Here is a 16,495-nt window from a genome sequence, read left to right on the forward strand (position 1 = left end):
TGCGTGGAGGCTCACGTACAGGAGCAAAAGGGGTTCGGTCTCATGGAGCGAGCGCCTCAGCTCCTGACGGCAGAGTGACCGCTGGACGGCGAGACAAGTGGACACGGCTTCCCATCTGGGGTTTCTAGTGGACCTGTGCTTTCGACGTCTGCGGCTGCCTCCTCGCAGACCCTGGGCATGCTCGGCACCCCCCGCGCCCTCCCCCGGCAACTGCTCGAATATAAGCCAAGTCCATGTTCACCTCCCACTTCCTCCCCGCCGCCCCGATCTGATCAGTGCTCAGGCCTGTACGTCACCGTCTTAGGTCAGCCTCACTCTGATCCTTTGAGCTTATGTCTTCCTGTCACTCCTGTTTTCCTGACGAGGAAGCTGAGGCTCACACGTGTCATAGTAACAGACTGGGGTTCAGATCGGCTGCTTGAGCTCCTAACCGGCGGTCCGTCCTGCTTCTTGGTTGGTCTGCGTCTGTTCGTCCTTCCCCCAGATGTTATGGAGGACCCGGCCAGCGCTCGGGCTAGGCACCGAGAAGACGTATGAGAAAAGCTGAAGTCCCTGCTCTTAGGAGCTGGGGACAGTGGCAGACATGAGTGGTCACAGCCCAGTGGAGTCACAGTCACACTGCAGGAGAGTGCGGGGGAGGCCAGGACGGGCAGCCCCAGGTCTGCCCAGTGGTCAAGGGGCATCACCCAGGGGCTGATGAAAGACAAAGTGCAGGATGTGGAAGGGAACGTTCCGTCACCTTCCAGATGTGCAGCAATGTCACCCCCCACGAGCGTTTCCAAGTGGGATTCTGCTGGCAGGAGGCAGACGGGCAGTGCTGAGCCGTTATGAAGTCAGGGGGCACGGGAGGCAAAAGCCTCATTCTCCTGCCCCCGCCCCGCCCCCGTGTCTCCTTCCCTGATTTCTCTTGTGAACTTGCAGGTGAAGTTGGGGTGCCTTTGTAAGAACACATTGGCCTTGTCGGAGCCTGCGGAGAGTGAAAATGGGGGGGCTGGAGAGACGAGGAGTGAGGGTCATGACGGGGGCTCTTTGGGGAGGTGGGGAGGAGGCCGGAGTAGAAAGACAGGCGCAGAGCAGTGGTGCAAAGGTCCCGTCTCCCACCCGTGTCGCTGGGTGCCTCAGTCCCCTGAGCTCTGGAACAGGACCCTCGGGCACCCTCGTTCTAGTCCTGAGGCCTCGAGTTCCTTGTGACAGCGTCTGGCTGTCTCCTAGAAATCGGGCCTTTTGCCAGCTCGCTCAGCCCCGCCCTCAGCCCCAGACGGGGGCTGGCACGCAGCTCCTGCCAGGCCGCGCCTCGCTGCCAGCAGCCACGCCGGCCCAGCGCTGCCCAGCGTGGCAGAGGGGTCGGTCGGCGGGGTGTGGCGGCTCGGCCCCACTATGCCCCCTGCCCCCAAGAAAGACCCGTGGCCTATTCCTGTGCGTGCGGTGTGCGCGCTAGAGATGTTGGCCGAGGAGACAAAGTTTCTGTGAACCAGGAGGAGCAAGTGAGAACCGTTTATGGAGCTGTCAGCTTCTCTATGGGGCTGTTGTGATAAAGAACTGTGAGGACTCAGGCCGGGGTCATAGGCCGGGGTCAGATCTCACGATGATAACACTCTGGTTTGTTTGTCTGCTGCTGGTGGCTCTAACGCACCACATTCACCCCACCACACCCGCTGTGGTCAGTCAGGGCCCCCGCCTTGTAAAAGACGTCCTTCCAGCCACTGCGTGGTGGGGTGGCAGCGCCCGCGACGCTCCAGCCTCCGACGCGCCCTGGTGGCCGGCTTCCTGCCGGAGCCTCCCCGAGCCTCCCACTGTCTCTTCTTTTAGAAACAGCAGACTCCGCTCCCGTCCCCAGGATCTGGCTTTGACTCCCCGTCTCACGGAGCTAATTACTTGTTCGATTCTGCTCCTCCTTACGTAATATCTTACTTGTGCTGTCTGTTTAACCTGCCTCTTCAGGATCTTTTCTCTCATAAGCCGTAAGTTGAACTCAATTCTCCACCTTCCATCCTATCATCCTGTCCTCAGAGAGAGCCCTCCCCACCCCTCTGGGAGCGGGCAGGAGCCAGAGGGGGACAGAGACCAAAGGAAGCAGGTGACCCAAGCCTGACACTTCCCCAGCGCTTCCCAGGCAAGCAAGAGGCCGCCTGGAGCGCCTGGAGTGGTTAGGAGACTCGTGTCCCTGCCGAAGCACACACAGGGAGCAGGCCAGGCTCTTGCACGTCAGCTGGGGGTGCAGGCGAGGCTGCTGTAGGAGGCAGCTGGCTGGCTCTGAGCGGACCCTCGAGGGAACTTCCGCCTGGAAAACCTCACCGGAGTTGATGCAGGACCCGGCCCTGGCTCCGGCGTTTAGAAGCCCGCGGGGTCTCTGGATCGTACAGACAATTAGATTACTTCGCCCTGCATGCGCTGCCTCCCTGGCCTCCTTGGCATTTCCCCTGCGCTCTGGGGTAGGGAGGCTGCGTGTGACCGCCCTCTTTCCTGACCCTGAGTTCTGGCACACCCTGCCACCCCTCCCTTAGGGGATCAGGGCAGCCACGCCCACACCCCCACACCCGCTGCCAGCCTTCGAGGATGAAATAGAGCTCCTGGCGCGTGTGCTCTGCGGACAGCGAGGTTTCATTCCATTTTTGCTCTTCTTTCCAAGATGCTGGAGAAATGATTGCAAAGGGAAAATGGGAGAAATGAGTTAATAGGCTACTTTTTGTGGTATATTGACAATGAGATAAATTGTAAATTTGACTAGGAAGAAACGAAGACAACTAAATATTACGTCTTTGCTATCAAACCCCGAGTGGGCTTTCCGAGCTCCTGGCCAGGTCCTTTTGGAGGGGACAGGCCCCCTTCCTTCTTTAAGCGGGAGCCTGGACTTCAGTGGGAGGAAAGAGATTTTTCACACTCGTTGGGGGCTGTGGGGGTCACTGGGTGTGCTAGGCAGGGCTGGTGTCACCAAAGAACTTCAGCTCAGGGAGTCATTTGAATTTTAAAGCTAGAAGAAACTTGAGGGAGCAAGGAGCAGGTTCCCCCGTGTTTAGCTCATAGCTCATAGCTCCCGCCCCTGCTTTTTAATCCCTGCCCCGATCTGAAAAACAAACGCGAAACAGGAAGCCCTCCTGCCTGCCTTTACTGCTGCTTGAAGTTACAAAATCAATACGATGTCAAAAAAAACAAAATAAAGCGATAAGGTGTTGTCTTGTTTAAAACGGCCAGTGTCTTGCCCTCCTGCTGCTCCCGAGGGGGCTGACTGCCAACTTGAGATGTCCTTAAAAATGACAGGCCCAGCCCATTCCTCGTCTTATACCGGAGACCGCCCAGCCCGGGAAAGCCAGGACCCGACCCGAGTCTCCGCGGTCCCAGGCCTGCGTTCTTTCCACCTGCTCTCGAGCACTGGTTCCCAAGCAACCAAGCCCCTGGAGCGGGGAGGCAGCGCATTAGCAGGTTAGGCGATGTAGTAGGTGCGGGGAGAGGGCGCGAGTGGCCGCGTGATAAAGTGCGGTGGTTAGAGGTTTTCTGGTCCGTGTTGGAGCTGGCTCGCCAGGCTCTGGGAGCTGGAGCGGTGTCTTGTTCTGCACCACTCCTCTGTCCCCCATGGCCGATCCTCACCCCAGGGCCTTGAGCCCAGCTGCCTGGGAACAGCGCGACTGATCCAGGAAACAGTCGTGAACAGACAATGCACAGCCACGTTGTATTGTTTTGTTTTTTCAAAACAAGTGTTCTCTTATGGAAAGGGACCGTTTTCCACAGTGTCTTCCCATTTCTCTCTATATTTTGCTTACAATTTCAGGGGCTCTAAGTCTAAGCGTCATGTTTGCTCAAAAGAGATTTAAGCCTCTCTAGGGCTGTAATAAGTTGTGAACCCTGGTACAATGCACACTCTAGTTAAAACAAGTATATTATTAACAGCACGATCTCAGCTATGTAAAAACGTGAACGCAAGTACACCGGCTCAGACTGCATTCTATCGGTTCTAACACACCACTGGTTTTGAATTTTATGTTCCCCTAAGGAACAAAAATGCCGTCAACCAAAGACATCAGTGATTGTAAGGCATGTCCCAGCTTCCGAGTTTGTGGGGAGAATGTGCATCTTAGAATCATCGGAAGATGGGATATAAGCAGGAGGGGAGATACGCAGCAAAATGCTAGTAGTGCTCCCCCGGGTGCTCAAGTCGGTGGGCATGATGATCTTCCTGGTCCTTTTCTACCTTTTCCAAATTTTCCACGATGATAATTAGCTTTATTTATTTATTTATTTATTTATTTATTTATTTTAAGGCAAGGCAACCCTTGGTTGGCCTCACAGATTGCAAGGACCTTGTCAGCTTACAATCCCTTATTTTTTTTTTATTTTTTACGCCTACAGCACGTGGTCTTCGTAGGTGGTCTCCCATCCAAGTACTAACCAGGCCTGACCCTGCTTAGCTTCCAAGATCAGACGGGATCGGGCTTGTTCAGGGTGGCATGGCCGTAGACGACTATTACCATTTTTGATCATCATAAAACAAAACGGCCTGGCAGCGGGGTTATGTCGCCTTCATTTACACATCTTTAGACCCGAGAGCCTTGGAAAGGAATGGTCTTATGTTCTTGCAAGTTTTTAATTGACAGGCAGGCTTCCAACTAGAAGGTAATTGAGCAGGCTGTCCCCTGGGACTGCTGTCTCCATTTGGTTTTTCTCCGTTAGGCCAATAAAAGCTTTCAGTCTTGCTCCCAAGACTCCGCTTTCCTGGAACAAACCCGCCTTTTCAGGCCAAGGTCGCCCGGTGTGGCAGGCAGGGCGGAGTGTGCTGGGCGCGGTGTGGCCGTTCGCTTCCTCCCTCCCCCTCCCCGTAGGTGCAGGTACAGCCTCTCTTTTGCCCTTTCCGACCCAGGGGCAGTGAGATGCCATGCGTGGGTGGCTTCTGAGAATCTGAAGCTGTCTCGGCAGACAGATGGCCCTGTCCTTAGGAGAGTTTAGCCTCTGTCATCTGCATTCTTAGGAACGCGGCGGTGACATTTCATTCAGAACCTGCGGTCGGCGACTCTCGGAAGTTAGTGGAATTAGAACGGTTCTGCTGCTGAACAGGTGCGTTAGCTGGGTCAGAAGGAAGAAGAAGACGGCTGCTGAGTGTGGCCTGAGGTAGTGTACGGGTGGATATGTGACTGAGAAGAGCTCGTCCAAACCGGCTGCCACTGCAGCTTCCGGGCGCCCCAGCCTCCCCCGCAGCGTGCACGTGGGGCCGCCCCAGCGGTCGTACCCAGAAGGCACTTCCTCCTTTCCCGCTTCTGGAAGCTACTCAGTAGCACGAGGCTTGCATCTCTTTCGCGTGGCTCCAAGGTGCGCACTTGGTGCACGGGCGGGCTGGTCGGCGCCTCTTCTCCGATGGCCCCCGCAGTCCCGCGAAGCCACACCTCGTTGGCCAGTCACGGCGTCCGCAGGGCGTCTTGCTCAGAACTGATTATTTCCCTTCTGGGTTAACAGCACCTTTACGAACTGAGGATCCTATGGACATCCCAGCTGTATTTGTAAATAAACGCCACAACAAATGGATTTTGCTAGCAACACATAAAACATTTCAGAAGCGCGATTAAAGTGGGGGTGTCACGGGGAGGGTAAACATCCGGCCGAATGAGCTTTTTAATGTAGAAATCTTTGTACGTAGCTCGATGCTAGAATCGAAGCAGAAGAATGAGACTAGGATGAGAGAGAAATTTCATTCTTCCAGAATATTCCAGAGGGGACATTGAGATTTTTAAAAAACATCTTACTGCTTTCAGAACTGATTTTTCTTTGTTAGAACTCCGATATATACTGTGTCTTTGGAGTGAAACCTTGGCAACAAGAAAAAGTTTTAGGAAAATCGCATACAAATTGCAATTCAAAAATAATTGCTAATCAGATCACACTGATTCCGAATTAGGCTAAGTGTTACGCTTTTAGAAAATGACCATTTTAATTAAATGTTGTCTCTTCCATTCTATCTCAAATCTGTGCCTGGCTCTCAAGGTTTCTGCTTTCTCAGTCCCCACCCTGCCCCGCCCGCAGTAGCTAATAAATCCACCTGTTCCGGAAGGTGATTTCTCAGCCTGCCTAACTGTTTTTAACCAAGATCTTCAAAAATGTATCGTGTGTTTAAAACCACTTCTAGAATTCTCACTTGTGCTTCTGCTGTACTTTGTTCTTGATGCTTTAGCTCCTGGACTGCCTTCTCTTGGGAAGTGTGGATTTATTCCCGGCATTACTTCTGCTTCTTTGAAGAAAGAGATCAGCCATGTTATATCTAATCCTCTTATTATCCTCGGCTTTTTAGTCTTAAATCTTTCTTTCTCATTCCTGATCATATTTTGTATTACGAAAGCCTTTCCCATTGGATGTTTGCTTCATCTCCTGTTATTTCATATTCTTAAACATTGACTCATATTCAGACTCATTAACATACAATTCTGTTTCAACTTCTTAAAGGCTCTTCGTTCAGATGGTGTGCCTGTCCTAGTGAAATGATTTTAAGGCCTTTTTGTAAACCACAGTGCTTCTATATATGCTAAATAATAACTACAGGGAAACTTTACAATTTGACTTCAGATGAGTATTAAATACAGGAGTTATTTGTAAAAATTGATCGAGAAGTCCATTTACATTGTTAATTTCTGGGTTTGTGTATGGAAGACCTTGTCTTTTGTTTAATTTACATAAAGAGACCGGAAAACTAAGCACGTTGGTCCCAGAACAATCAGAAGATATGGATAATTCATTATTTCGGGTCTGCTGTTGACTTGGTTGAGTGAGCTGTTTTTTCACTTATTAAATGAGAGAAGTTGTATAAATTTTTGGTTTGCAAATTGTGTCCAAGCCTTAGGAGTCGGTGGCGAGAGCTCAGGAGAGCGGGCAGAGCCCCTAGAACAGCTCCGTTTGCAACTCTTACTCTACGTGTCGGATTCCCTCAGATTTTATTTAAGAAAGGATTTCACAGCTCTTTAAAAAAAAAAAAAAAGGCTCAAACCTGCTATTTCCCCAGGTTTTCGGGTTCTGGAAACCAGGAAGGTTTCTATGCATTGAGGTTGGCCAGGGTGGGGGAGGGGCTGTCACTGCCGACTGTCGCCAAATGCGAAGAACGTGAAATAAATGAGACGTGAACCATCTACCGCCGCTGTGGTCACGACGCCAAAAAAAAAGGAAGGCTATAACCTCAGCACAAACAAACAACAGAAGCAGCTCCTTTGATGGAACAAGGGTAACACCGTAAACCCTCCCCACGATCTTCTCTTCTCGTTTCGGTGGAGACGTGGGGCCAGCCCTGGGATGAGGCCGTCCGGAGCCATCGGGCAGGTGTTCTCCAAAGCCTTGTTCATCCACAATCAGCCATGAATAATGCTCATTTTACCGCGGAGACTAAAAAGGCTTGCTGGGTTGTTCTCAAGGTGTTGATTTTATTTGGTTTATTTTTAAATTTCTTTTGGTTTTTAAAAATATTCATAAATTTGATAAGGTTTTAAACAGGAGGGTTTCTTCCCCCCCTCTGTAATTAGCATATCAAAGCATTCACATTTCATTCTATTTAAATCTTTTGTCCTCAACAAGATATGAATATTTTAAGCAAAGCACCTCCACTAGAAGTATTCCGGCTTTGACAGTGCAGTCTAGAGAAAAACGCAGTGAGAGTTTTTCAGACTCTTATAAACTGCGGCCCAGTAATGCAGGGGACAAGAGGGTGTCAGGTGCTGTCAAAATTGGGCCCTGTCCATGAGGGGTTTTCTGTGGCAGGAAAGGATGGAATGGGAGGTAGAACTAACCTTCAAATCATGTAGTACAGGTTTTATGTGATGGAACGGAATCAGATACCGTGAGACCACATGTAGATTTGCTTGGAAGTTAAATGAGATCTCATTGGTTATTCACTGGGAAAGAAAAACCATAGGTTATTTTCAGAGTTTATAACACACTAATTAGGTGCTTGTGGGCATGTGAGACCCCCTACATTGCTCCATAAATTGAAAGCTTTCTTAAATATACATAGCTTTATCAGACAATTGATTAACAGTTTATTAACATGAGTATATTAACATATAATTAACATATTCAGGATTGTATACTTTTGTTAACAACAATATCGATATCACGATATTGTTTCAACTAATGTAGACATACATCGGGATGTTGAAACTTTTTAAATTCATTGATCCTTGAGAGACGTGGTTGCAAACAACCTGAAGGTAGTCTGGTTGCCTTGATCAGAAGAGGATCAGGTTGCTCGCAGTTGGATGGGAAGGCAGGAGACCGAGACTCGGGGAGTCAGGGAGAACAAGGGCACAGCTGAGATTGTGCCCCGGGAAAGGTCTGGATAGCCACTGCTGCCATTGGCACCAGCATCCCCAGCCTCTCAATTCTGAGGTGTCATTCAAACCGGTTGACCCTGGGCCTCCGGGTCACCCCACAGTGTTCCCAGAGCCTGTGACTGCTTACCCTGTTTAGCTTCGACCGAGGAGGAGAGTGGGACAGGGACAGTGTCCCCGTTTCAAGCTTCCGCGGTTGGTGGTGGGCCCCACCATTCACCCATCTTGAAGTTCCCTCCCAGAAAAACAGACTTGAGGTGCTGGGCAGCCCGAATGAGAGAAGGTCCCTGTGCCCCGGGGAGAGCCGTTAAGGAAGCGCATTGTAGTTATGTGAGGGCTGAGTTATGAACTAGGAGACCTGGATCATCGGCCCGGCTCCGCTTGGCTAAGTGACGCTGTGTAGGTGGCTACACCTCTGGGGACCTCTGTGTCCTCACCTATAAAGGGCAGGAATTTTGATGACAGCCTCAGCCTGACGACCCAATAACTGGGGTCTTATCTCCAGGAATAAAGTAAAAATATAAGTCGGTTAATGGCAGCAGGCAGATCTCTGTCGAGTGCCTCTTCTAAGTAAAAGAAGGATGAGCTGAAACCGCCTGCAGTGCGGACATGGGAAGCTGAATCGACGAATTGCTCTTGGGAAGTAGTGACCGCACCGTGGGGTGCCGGGGTGGCTGTCACTACCCCTGCTTCACGTGCTGCTTTCATGGTTCACCCCACACTTGTAGGGAGACCGGGGGGAAAGTTCCGAGGCTTGTTTCCTCATCCACGAAGTGGGGATACTGCCCCGTCCTAGGTTCATGCAGCCGTGAAGATGAAATGAGGCAACACACGGCCAAGCGCCTGCCGCGCAGGAAGCGTCCTGCAGAGGCGGCGCCCTTCCTGGGCGCCTGGGCCTCTGGTTCTGTAGTTCTCCTCTTCGATTCTCTCCCTCAAGTCGAGGGAATTAAATTAGAATCTAACGAGCATTTGCCCCGTCCGGGGCACAGTTCTAGGCCCTGGGCCCGCTGGGATGTACGGAAACCCGGAGCGTGTGCGGTGGAGCCAGGTCCCAGGCCAGCACCTCCCGATGCCGCCCTCGCTCGGAGCATCGTGGAGTTAAGAGTTGAGGCCTATACCACTGTTCATTCGTTTCTGAGAATTTTAATGAGTGTCGTTAAGCCAAATTGACAACCTATGCCGGGGAGCAAGATTTCAAATGCTCCACATTTTGTCATTTTAACTTAAAAATGACAAAAAAGGCCTTGAAAGCTAGAGGCTTAGAGAGTCCTATCAGACTTCTAATTATGCCACATTTCTGAACATTGACTTATTCGATGCTTTGAAATATCTTTTCAGGTTTACGGTAAGACAAACAGTAAGCAATTTTAGAGCACCTGCTCCGATGGCCAAGGTTTCTTTTAGGCTTCGTTTAGAAATTATTTTGTCTTTAAAAATGTGTATTTAGTCTACGGCCATGCCACCCTGAACAGGCCCGATCCCATCTGATCTCAGAAGCTAAGCAGGGTTGGGCTTGGTTAGTACTTGGATGGGAGACCACCTAGGAAGACCAGGTGCTATAGGATTAAAAATAAAAATAAATAAAAACGTGTTTATCAATTAAAGAATACATTTTATAAGAGTGCAATTAAATGATATCCATCCAGAACGGCCTCCTATGGCTCCTCTCACCTCTCGAGGGGAAAAACTCCGGATCTCAGATAAAGGCAGCAGACCTCTATCAGACTGGGAAGGGAGGTTTGTGAATGTGAGAGCCTCACGGTCAGAGGGTCAGCGGTCCATGGGAGCAGCAAGCGCAAAGGAGGCTCTGTAGATACCACAGTGGTTCCACGGCATGCCCGCCCACGACGGGAAGGCCACTTCACGTCCCTTAGTAGCCGCCAATACGTTCACCTAAAAACAAAAGGGCCTTTCCAGAGGAAACATGCGTAGATTGAGGTCAAAAAGAAGATTCAGGAGTCACTGATTCAGGCAGAAGCCCAAATAACGTCCCCACAAAGCTGTTCTTACCGCCCTCAACGAACACGCATGGCCCCTTGGCAAGGCCCTGTCGTTTCTAGGTTAACCCATCGCCAGACTTAGTAGTTAGCTTTTTTCGTTTTTGCATTTTTTTTGTTGTCGTTGTTGTTGCAAAATGAAATGCGGATAACCACACGGAACAAATATGTGGCCTATGGAGTTATTTCACGCAGCCACCGTGCAGGTCAGGATGCCGACTTTTGCCAGCGCCGGCAGCCGTCCGCGCGCGCCCTCCGTGCATTCCCGCGCCCGCTCGCCTGCCGAGGAGCCGTTCTTTTGACTTCGAGAACAAACGCTTCCTTACGTTTTTCCGATGAACGTGGCTCCCTAGACACCACGGCTTATCTTCACCCTCACTTTTTTTATTCGATCACGACTTTCAGGTGTCTCAATCTGCCAGTTTCCGTCGTCGTCCCTTTCATTTCCTTCCCGTTTATCCGTCGAAGTACGTGGGCTCCTTGGCCGCAGAGCGTCCGAGGTTTGGCTGACCAAACACTCACAGGGCAGTTCGACACGGTCCTCTGTCCTGCAATTTGTTGACACCGTTGTTATAGCAAACGCGCTGTCTTCTGTGTAGGAGCTCGGTGACCATCGTGTGAGTGAAGGTAACGAGGATGTGGTAACTTCGGGACGTGATTCATTCGTAAATGAGGCACCACGTGCCACTTTCTGATTTCCCATGTAGTCGGTTTCTTCGAAAGAACTTATTTCTAGCACTTATTTTAGGTGAAGTGTACATTGCAAGCCCCACCAACCGACTCGCTTCTCTCGTGCATCTTTAGGACATAATTTCAAAGATCAGATCCCAGACCTCCCGTGAACCTCGCATCAGGCTAAGATTGGTTGTTTAACGTTTCAAGTCTGTGCTGTCAGTAACAGACACCCCTTTCTGTCTCTTATATTTTTTTTTTATCTCAAACTGTCACATGTATATATGGCTCCGTGAGTTCATGCTTCATTTATGTCAGCCAGGAAGGAAGAATGTGGAGAAAATGTTGTTTAACTGAAAGAGTTAGAGAACAGGAATGCGTGTGTGTGTGTGTGTGTGTGTGTAATGGATGAGTTATTTTTTCAAATTTTATTTTTCGATTACATTTGACATTCGATACTGTATCAGTTTCAGGTACACAGTGTAGTGGTTAGACATTTGTATAACTTGCAGAGGAACCTCCCTAATAAGTCTTGTACCGACCTGACACCATGCATAGCTACTGCAGTGTAATTGACGGTATTCCCTAAGCTGTGCTTTACATCCCTAGGACTGTTTCGTGACTGCCAATTTATATTTCTTAATCCCTTCACCTGTTCACACAGCCCCCCAACTCCCCTCCCACCTGGCAACGACCAGCTTGTTCTCTGTATCTAGGAGTCTGTCTCTGTCTTGTTTGTTCATTTATTTTGTTGTTTAGATTTCACACGTAATTGAATTTGTATGGTATCTGTCTTTCTCTGTCTGACTTTCACTTAGCATGATACCCTCTAGGTCCATCCATGTGGTTGCAAATGCTAAGATTTCATTCTTTTTTATGGCCAAGTAATATTCTGTTGTCTGTCTATACACCACATCTTTATACATTTGTCTTTCCATGGGATCATTTAATCCATTAACATTTAAAGTAATTATTGATAGATATGTAGTTATCACCATTTTACTAATTGTTTCTCATTGTTTTTGTACCCCTCTATTCCTTATTCTCTTGCTCTCTTCCCTTGTATGTTGATGGCTTTCTGTAGTGTTGTATTTGGATTCTCTTCTCTTTATTTCTTGTGTATCTCTGGTAGATTTTTAGTTTGCTGTTACCATGTGCTTCATACGTACCAAGCTATGTGTACAGCAGTCTTAATTTTAAGTTGATGGTTGCTGAAGTTCAAACACATTCTAAAATCACTACCATTTTTACACATGCCCTCCATGTTTTTTGTCCCTTTTTTTGTGTGTGTGTGCGTTTGTGTATATCTCTTAGTTCACTGTTGAAGTCGCGGATGATCTTCCTGCTTCTGCCCGTTAACCTTTGTTCTCGCTCTGGTGCTGGTCGATCCACTGCTTCTATGCGTTTGCCTTGTATCAGTGAGAATTTTTTTTCCTTTGTGATACTCTCTTATTTGTATTTTTCATTTTTTTCCCCTTCTTCTTAAAGATGTCCTTTTAACATTTTTTTTTTTTTTTTTTGGTAAAACTGGTTTGGTGGTGATGAACTCTTTCAGCTTTTTCTTGTCTGGGAGAGAACAAGCTTTTCAATCAAGTAAATATTCTATTTAGTCGAATATCCACATGTACCTAAATATGAAAGGACACGGAATATAATTTAACTTTTCTTTGATAAATCAAGAGCTTTTACTGCTTTAAAGTCACCACAATGAGTAATTTTTAAACACCCCAAACGCCACATTTAAAAATAAATTGGGTATCAACTTTTTTTTTGGGGGGGGTGTTCTTTTGTAACTTTCTCTTATGAGGCCTCTTGAGATCCCTGAGATGGAAAGCAAGGGAGACCAGGGAGACGGAAGGGCCACCAAGGGGCCCACTGAAGAGCCAGGCTCCTGTGCCCGTGCCCTGGGAGGACGAGGCCACCTGCCGACAGCCAGCAGTGTGACCGCTGGGACAGCTCTGCTGAAACCAGAGGCTTGGCCATTCCGGGTCGTTGGAGGCAGGCTTCCTCTTCGTTTTCGGCAGGAGAGAAACGATGAGAAAGGGGCGGGTCGCTGCATTACCTCGGCAGGAGCCCTGTTTCTCACCTACTCATTTTATTTCACATGTGCAAAGTGCGTGCTGTGTACTAGGAACTAGAGGTGCTGCCTACACATGGGGGACAGCATTGCTCACGGTCTTGGCTCTCCGGGAGCTTAGACATGGGGGGAACCAGCTGTAAACAAGCAGGCACGCCAGCCAAGGACAAGGTGAACACTGGCAGACGTGGAGAGGAGCGTGGAGGGCGCCCGCCTTCGACGGGGCGGCCGGGGCCGGCCTCTCAGGTGGTGATGTTTAGTCTGAGACTCAGCAGCCTCCACTGGGGGTGAGGAAATGGTGTTCTAAGGCAAGAACTTAGCCACTGCCAAGGCCATGAGGCAGCTCGGTGTTTCCGGGAGACAGAAAGCAAGTCGCCTTAGTTGAAGCATCGCGAACCATCGGCAGCCTGAAGCAGGACTTTTACCACCTTCTCAGAAGTCATTTTTCACTCAGACAAACACAGAAACATGTGGCCCGTCTGGACAACTTTAATTCGTAGCCATAAGGTGTTTTGCATTTCCTGCGGAAAGCCTTCTCCCAGTCACGGGAAGTCGGGACGTATGTGTGGCATCAGGGTACGTAGATCTGCGCCTTGTTTTACTTCAGACCGGGCAGGCATCCCGAGAGGAACAGAGTTTCTTCATCATCATCAAGTGTTTCACGCATAGACCACATTGAACTGTCAAGTTTTAAAAATTCCCGTCTACGACCACGCCACCCTGAACGCGCCCGATCACGTCTGTTCTCGGAAGCTAAGCAGGGCCGGGCCTGGTTAGTACTTGGATGGGAGACCACCCAGGAAGACCAGGTGCTGTAGGCGTTTTTTTTTAAAAAAAAAAAAAAAATCTCTTAGATTTTTCTGAGTCGTCTTTATCAGCTCTTTGACTTGCGTGGATCTCCTTTCCGAATGGCCAAGCAGGCTTTTAAATGCCCACAGTTTCTAGTTGATTACATTTTATCATAAAAGGCATTTTCATCTTTCTGAGTAACAGTCCAGAACCAGCAGAACCCCTACGGTCATTCTGCTGAAAATGACCTACAAACACCAGCCGGGTGGTGGAGTCTCTGCCCTGAAGACTGGGCCGAGTGTTGCGTCATTAGGTCCCTTGGGAGCATAAGGAAGGGGACTTGCCTTTGGTAAGCCTTGGTGTGATGTTACGTTGAGAGGACAGCCCAGACTCCTCGCTGAGGCTTTCTGGTGCTTTCCTTTTTCCAGTTTGCACACACGTCTGATTTCTGTCTTAATGTCAAGGCAGTCTATCCCCTCTTTTCTTTGCTGGCCACTCAGGATTGATGGCCTCGTGGCAGAAGGCCCTCCCCGTCACTGAGCAGACAGCAAGCCCAGGGGTCTGCGTGGCGCTGCTGCTGTTCGAGGCGTCCAGCTGTGGGCGCTCTCCGCTGCGTGGGTACCACGTGGGGCGGAGCATCCTTCTTCCTCAGTTCTCTGTCCCTCACCTGCACCCTCTCCGGGACCGGCCTGCCTCGCTTCTGCTTCCAGATTCTCCCTTCTTCTTCCTTCCTTTTCTTCTTGGGGCTTTTCATCCCGCCCCCACCCCGCCCCCGAGACCTGCGTCCTCTCTCGCAGTGGCCCGCCCTCCCGGCTCTCTTGCATCTCCCTTAGTTGTCACTCTGCTCCTTTCCTCCTCCACCTTGCCACTGGGTTTCCTTTTCCCTCGACTCATCTTCACGACGCGGGTCCCGTCTTCTTTGATGCGAATAGCATTTGGCGCTGAATTTCGATCAGTTACCCGGCCAACAGCAACAGTTGTCCTTTGTGGATTATTGCGGCCTCACCCTTACCTGTGATTTCACTTTCCGCAATTTCAGTTACTCGTGCTCAAAGCCGGTCCAAAAATATTACATGGAAAATTTCAGAAATAAATTAAATTCGCGTTTGAAATGGCACGCCGCTCCAAGTAGCATGAAGCAATTCTGCTCCATCCCACTCCGTCTTGCCCGGGCGTGAGTCGTCCCTTTGACCAGCGTCGTGCATGCTTCACACCCGTCAGTCACGTGGCATTAGCGGCCGTCTCGATTATCAGAGAAAGGGAAAAAGAGAGAGAGACCACATTCACGTAATTTACTACGCTGCGTTGCTATAGTTGTTCTATTTTATGATTGTCGTTAATTTGTATTGTGCCTAATGTATAAATTAGGTTTTCTCACAGGTACGTATGTGAAGGAAAAACAGCGTGTGTGGGGTCTGGTACTGTCTGCGGTTTCGGGCATCCACTGGGGGTCTCGGAAGATTTTCCCCATGGAGAAGGGGGATTACTGTATTTAAACTTCATTTTAGGGACTCTGGAAGCTCCCGCTTTGTGTATGCCCAGGACCCCAGTGCCTGGATGGGGTCCTGGTGTCGAGGAGAAGGTGGTTAATACATTCTGGTGGAATAAACGAATGAATGAACACATGGCCGGTCAGCTCGATGGCGTCCATTAGCCACAATTTCTGGATCCTGAATCTTCCAGATTCCCGATGAGAATGGGTAGATCGCTAGACGCCAGGTGTGGAAAATGCTCCGTGTCGTTCGTCACATGACAGAGTGAGGATCTCCGTGGTTTCGGGGGAAGAATGTTGTTAGTGAACCCGGTTCCGGTTCTGTCCTTCTGTTCCCGCAGCCTGTGTGAGAGCTATGACCTCTCTCGATGCAAGTTCATGGATCTGAAAGCCAGCTGCCTCCCCAGAGTGGGCTAGAAGAGGCGTGTAAAAGCCCCTGGCAAGTTACGAAACACTACACAAAGAAAGCATAAGCATGTTGCCTGCATTAATTAACCACCTTCCCCTCGACACCAGTAGGAATTTTAAGTGGGACTCTTCACATTACAAAGATATGATTTACTGCTAAATCCAGTGTTTGAAGGAATGTGTCTCATCATGAAAAGATAAGGGCTGGCATGTTCTTGAGGCCATAGAGGATAATTTGTTGGAAAGCCTTCAGTTTTTTGTTTTTTTTTTTTTTAAGGATTAAAGGTAGACAAATAATGGTGGGGAAAAAATTGCACTTCTAACAGCATATGTTTATACAAATCAATGTGATAGTTTCTCTTACACCAATTTTTGTTTTTCAAAGGCAAAGGTGTAACATTTAATGTTTTACATACGATGTGGCTGAGTCGTAGAACACCCATACCCATGAATGGCTTATCTTAGACTAAGTTTCAGAATTTGCGAACTCGAACTTCTTTCGTGGGAGAGAACGTACTCACCACATTCATCGAAGACGTTAAGCTTGGTCTTTCCTTGTTAATTTCCTTCCTCCTGGAAACCTTGGCCCACTCAGACTAGAGAACTGGGTCAAACGCGTCTCACCAGAGTGATGCCGAGTACCATCTGTTTCTATCCTTTGTCAGAGCGAGAAGGGGGCCGAATCCTGTCTCCTCCTGTCCCCGCTTACCCTTCCTTAGCAAGCCCAAGATCACTCGTTTTCTCAAGCTTTGCGCGTCTACCTCTCTGT

At 49.3% G+C, this 16,495-nt stretch overlaps 1 protein-coding gene and 3 pseudogenes across 2 annotated transcripts in view; 3 read left to right on the plus strand and 1 right to left on the minus strand.

The window, feature by feature from the left end:
* Positions 1-16,495, plus strand: part of LARS2 (leucyl-tRNA synthetase 2, mitochondrial) — a 120,393-nt gene that overhangs the window by 55,565 nt on the left and 48,333 nt on the right. The window lies entirely within an intron of this gene.
* On the minus strand, positions 4,336-4,454 carry LOC118602278 (annotated as a pseudogene).
* On the plus strand, positions 9,738-9,856 carry LOC118601888 (annotated as a pseudogene).
* LOC118602702 lies at positions 13,740-13,858 on the plus strand (annotated as a pseudogene).

This window comes from Rousettus aegyptiacus, unplaced genomic scaffold (genome assembly GCF_014176215.1).
Source record: "Rousettus aegyptiacus isolate mRouAeg1 unplaced genomic scaffold, mRouAeg1.p scaffold_m13_p_4, whole genome shotgun sequence".
NCBI lineage: Eukaryota > Metazoa > Chordata > Mammalia > Chiroptera > Pteropodidae > Rousettus > Rousettus aegyptiacus.